Raw genomic sequence first — 6,000 nt, 5'->3', positions numbered from 1 at the left:
CCAAAAGATTTCTGAGACCTTTGTCTGACTCCTTCAACACCGGGTCGGTTTAAGATAAAGTGGTCATGTTTAGACAGAGCAGCTGTAAGTCATGGAAAAAGCACTGCCCTGGGAGTTTGGATGCCAGGGTTTGAATGTAGCTCTGAGTTTTGTGAAGTTATAGGATCTCAGACAAGGCATCTCACCTCTAAGTAACCTTTCTGATCATTTACACGGCATGCTTTACTTATATGAACCATTCAACCCTCACCACCAATTTAGTGGTTTCCTTGCTAATGGCACTCTTCAGATGGAGAAACTGAGGCACAGAGATGAATATGCCCAGGCACACAAGCTCTTAAGTGTAAATGCCAAAATGTGAACCCCTATGCTGATCCTCTGAGATACAGAATTGCACTTACCACACTGACAAGGGTAGCTCTGAGCCATGGGTTCAGTAGAAACAATGGAAGGTCTTTCCAAGGTCTGTATAGATTTCTGAACTGCTTGAGTCTACAGAAATCCCAAACACTGTCTATCCTCATAAGGTGACCTCAGTGGTCCCATGGAGGACCAATGTCGGCATAGCCATTAGTGTGACAAGCACAGAAAAGGTCTAAACTGTCTGGCCATCTCACAGATTTTGAGATTGGGAGGCATAACATTGAGAAACCTGGTAAGTCGATCTCAGTGTTGGGTCACCTCTCAGCAGCCAGCCCCAAACAAAAATGGGGAGAAAGTTAGTACTCATTGACTGCTGAGCCCCAGAAAGCCTCAGATACTGGAAAGTACACAGCAAGCAACAAGCACAAACAAGAACTCAAAGTCACCTTTGGCTATGAACCTAGGCTCCACTCTTTTTCTTTCTTGCAACTCTCATACAGAGTTGGGTTAGATAGAGAACATTGGAAGGAACCCAGGCCTCCCATTGTAAAGAATCATCCCATGAGTGAATGACTACTGCTCACTTGGAGAGCCACCCAACTCAGTGAATACAGAGATGAGACACAGACTGGATGAAAAGATACCATGAGATTAATGATGGTTACTTGTATTAATTTCATGTTTTGAAATTTTTGGACACTCTTCTCTCTTTAGGGTTTCTTTATTTTCCTTTATTGTTTTTTAATGGAGGCCAAGTTGACATACAATGTCCCCTTAGCTTCAGGTGTAACTTTGTCTTCAATGGCAAAGCCAAGACTCTGTTTCTCCCTTCTTTTCTACTCTTCTGCCTTGCATTTCCTTCCATGAAGAAGGGTGGCTCACCAAGAGCCACCTGCATGCTTGTTTTAAAAGTTTAAATTCAGATTAGGTAACAGATACTGTAGTATTGGTTTCAGAGGTAGAATTGAGTGATTCGTGTGTTCCGTCATGTACCCTCCTTCAGAGACAGAGACAGAGAGAAGTAATAAAGACACACAGAGAGAGATGATAGAGAGTTAAATGTGTTTCTCCAGGAGATACTGTCAGACAGAAACCACATGATATCAACCTTCTAAAAAAATATTATCACATGGCACACTTTAAAACTTACTGCTGTGGGTGGCCCAACATTGGCATTTCAGTCCATGCTTGGTACCCAACTGGCGCCATACACTCTAGGCTCACGTCCATATCAACTAACACGCCCCGGGTTACTCTTGAGCAATACCACCAACATGCTGATGGGTACTCTGTGTCCTAGATCTCTCAGAGGACTTCCTAGGAACAGCTCTGGGTGATAACATCATTACCAAAGATCTATCCATTGTGACAGTGAGCTTGATGTTCTTTGTCCGAGGAACAAATGTTGCTTTCTTGTTTTCTTTCCAATCAAATACAGATGACAATGGGACAATGTACATTTCAGTTGAGATATATATATATCTCCTATGATTTCCCTATTGTAGAGAGTGCTGAGTGGTGCCCTCTTTTGAACCGCTAGCTGATGAGAGAGGACATTTACTATTGGTAACACCAAACCTGGTTAGAAATGCTGTGGTAGGATCCTTTCCCTCAGCAACAGTTTCTCCTGTTTGGATGAAGAATTTTGTAGTTGCCATCCTGAGTGAATGGGGCAGACACATCCCCCAGGAAAAACAACTTCCTACAGGCATCCAGGTCATGTACTTGGGGTCTTGGGCTCAACCACTGTGTTCCATATGGTTTCCTAAAGTCATCCAGAGAACTAAAGATCAGTGCAGACAGACAAGTGTACAGCATGACCTGAGCCCCATGGTGTCCTCTTATTTATACCTGCAACCCCCAGAAATGTCGGGAGCAAAGGGAAAGTGGCATGTTATCTGGAATCAGTCTCTTCCTGGGAAAAACTTCTAGCTGGTAAGGCAGGTGGGGCCCCCTTGGAATCTTCAGTCTGGAGAGCCTCACCAGTTGGGGGTTCCTGGTAGGACTATTGGAGGTTTGCAAGACAGGCATATTTCCCAGGTGGCAAAGTATGCTCTTGTGTCTGCAAGACTAGGAAGCCAATGTATTCCGTGTGTGTGATAGGAGTTTGTGTGCATGAGACTTGGGGTTAGGGTGTCTTTTGTGGCTCTATGTAGTGTGATTGTGAGTGGGTGCTTTTGTGTGGGAGACAGGAAGAGATAAAGACAGATACAGTCACAGAGACAGAGACAGAGAGGAAGAGGGAGAGAGTGAAAGAGCAGGAGAGACAGTGTATATTTCTGCAGATCAATCCCACTGCCACTGGCTAATGTCAACCTTCTCAGAGAAAAGAAAAAAACCTCATCACGGCACACGTTCTAGCCCTATGACCGTGGGAGGCCCCACAGGTTCATTTCAGCCCCTGCCAGCCAACCAAATGACCCCAATGATCTAACACCATTTATATAAAGCAATCCTCTCCAAGCTATTCATTCTTTTTTTTAAAGGATTTTATTAACCTGAGAGAGAGAGAAAGAGAGAACACAGTCAGTTGGGAGGGGCAGAGGGTGAGAGAAAAACAGACTCTCGCTGAGCACGGAGGCCCCACGTGTGACTCAATTTCAGGACCCTGAGATCATGACCTGAGTGGAAGGCCGATGCTGAAAGGACTGAGCCCTCCAGGAGCCCCTCCCCGAATTATTCTTGAGCAGCACCACCAATGTACTGACAAGTATGTTCTTGATGTCCTTCTAGACATCCCCAAAAAAAGCTCGATCTGGGCAAGGTTTCGTCAGAATATCAAAGACAAAGACGACCAATGTGTTGCCAAGGTGAGCTTGCCTGTCCTTGCCCAAGGAACAAGTGTTGCTTTCTCGGTTTCTTTAATCAAATTCAGTTGAAAAGCATATAACATACTATATGTTGGTAAATTGAAAATAATAAAACATCGGCTAAATAAATAAATGGCTTGTATATGGAAATAAAATGTTTAAACTGTATGAGTGTTTGTGTGTATGTGTATATACACACATATATACATACACACATACACATACACACACATTTGAGAGGACACATATATAATTTCTCTTTTGGGGAGTGTGCTGAGTGGTTGTCTCTTGCCAACCATCATCTGATTTGAGAGGACATTTACTATTGGCAACACCAAACCTGGTTATAATCGCTGTGATAGGATCCTTTCCCTCAGCAACAGTTTCTCCTGCTTGAATGAAGAATTTTATAGTCACCTGGGTGGACTGGGCAGACACATCCCCCAGGAAAAACAACTTCCTATAGGCATCCTGTTTGCTTACCATGGGAGCCAAGCACTGGGTTCCCTCTGGTTTCCTATTGTCACTGACATAACTAAAGATTAGCAGACAGACAGTATACAACATGACCCGAGGCTCATTGTGCCCTCTTTTCTGTACCTGCAGGTGCCACCCAGATTGAGCAAAACAGGTATGTATTCTGGAATACGTCTCTTGTTATCTTTAGTCAGGGGCATCATCAGATCCTGGGTTCCCATTGGAATGGGGATCAGAGGTGTGTTGAAACAATGGGTTTTCCACATGGAGAACCATGGTCATGTCTTTGTGGCTGTGTAGCATTCACGTAGTGAGTTTGTGTGTATGGAGGTGGAGTGTGTCTCTGTGTGAACTGACGAGGTGTGATTGTGAGTGGGCATGTGGTTTTGTGTGTCTCTCTGTGTGTGTATATTTCCAAGAAATTATGTATCCCTAAATAGCACAGTTGTTGATGTGAACTTTGCCATTTAGGAAAAGAAAAAGCAAATCCTGTCCCCTGGCCTAATGGGGGCATATGTATGTCAGAACTTACGGCATTGTACGACTTAAATATGTGTGTAGTCTATCATATACCAAATAGACCTGGTTTCATCTGAAAAATCCCATTACCACACAGAAAAATGTTCCCAGGGTCCTGAGAGGAAAAAGCATTTTCAGAATTCCCCTGAGTCTGTCAGGAATGACTTCAGTTAATGATGGGTCTCACCTCTGAGCAGACAGTGGGATCGATCATGACTAAAGAGAAGGACTCCTGTGGTGTTCAGTTGGCCTCAGAGAAAAGGGAGGCTGGAGGGGGTGCTGAATGACAGCGGGGTCCTAGTGCCTGTGTTTGGGGAGCCTGGCACTGAGATGAGGCTCTTTAACCCAAAATCTCATGCACCATTTCCCACCTCTCCATTTCTAGGGGAAGACCCTACATTTTTTTGTAAAATTTTTTATTTATTTTCAGCGTAACAATATTCATTGTTTTTGCTCCACACCCAGTGCTCCATGCAATCCGTGCCCTCTCCAATACCCACCACCTGGTTCCCCCAACCTCCCACCCCCCGCCCCTTCCAAACATTCAGATTGTTTTTCAGAGTCCATAGTCTCTATGGTTCACCTCCCCTTTCAATTTTCCTCAACTCCCTTCTCCTCTCCATCTCCCCATGTCCTCCATGTTACTTCTTATGCTCCACAAATAAGTGAAACCATATGATAACTGACTTTCTCTGCTTGACTTATTTTATTCAGCATAATTTCTTCCAGTCCTGTCCATATTGCTACAAAAGTTTGGTATTCATCCTTTCTGATGGAGGCATAATACTCCATAGTGTATATGGACCACATCTTCCTATCCATTCATCTGTTGAAGGGCATCTTGGTTCTTTCCACAGTTTGGCGACCGTGGCCATTGCTGCTATAAACATTGGGGCACAGATGGCCCTTCTTTTCACTACATCTGTATCTTTATGGTAAATACCCAGTAATGCAATTGCAGAAGACCCACACATTTCTACACGGAGTTTGGAATCAAAAATACTTTTACACCTTGTTCCTGATCCTCCTACTGTGGGGTGCTTGCCAGTCATGAGACTACAGTGATCCCAGGGTCCTTGCTCTCTCACATACTTTAAGGTAAAGGGATTTTTCTCCCCATGGATTCTTTGCTTCTGCCCCTCCTCTGTTCCCACACCTTTCTGATGAAAGGAGCCTGAGAAAGAATATTCTTCCTCTTAGTGGGAGAGCTGGGGCAGGTGGTCCCAAGGGCAGATGGTTACCACACCCTGTTCTGAAGGGAATCTGAGAAGTGGGAGCCTGCAGGTTCTAGAAATCCTTTGTCTCTAGATCATGGTCACTTGGTAGTGTGAAAGAGAATGCCTGCTGGGTGCAACCCAATAGAGAAGTGAGAGCAGCAGTTAGGCTCTAAGGAATCCTGGCTCCATCAGATCCTTCTGCATTGAAGGGTGAGGGCATGATCCAGGGGCTTGGACTAGAGCTTTAGAGGGAAGAGGTAGAGGGGATGGTGTGGGGGGGGGGCAGACGGACAGCACGAAGGACAGCCAGGCCATGTGAGAGAGGGAGGGCATGCCAAGATTGCAAGGTTAGGTGAATCAGTACAGGATCACTGCCTGGGCCCAGCCTTGCCCACCCTGAGGATGCCACTCGGGCTCCTCCTGAGCAGGGACGAGGCAGGTCACACTGTCACGGCTGGTGTGAGCACTGTATGGACGTCTTCCTAAATCCCCAGGGAAGGGGCTTGCTTCTCGTTCCATCCTCTTCTCCGGCCACCTGTGCAACAAACCAGGCTCTTTCCATCATGGAAATTAGGGAGAGCCAGAGAATGCAGTCAGGTCTCCTGTTCCCCCAC

Source organism: Mustela nivalis (assembly GCF_964662115.1).
Source record: "Mustela nivalis genome assembly, contig: HAP1_SCAFFOLD_931, whole genome shotgun sequence".
Classification (NCBI taxonomy): domain Eukaryota; kingdom Metazoa; phylum Chordata; class Mammalia; order Carnivora; family Mustelidae; genus Mustela; species Mustela nivalis.
Note: the sequence above shows the minus strand (reverse complement) of the source record.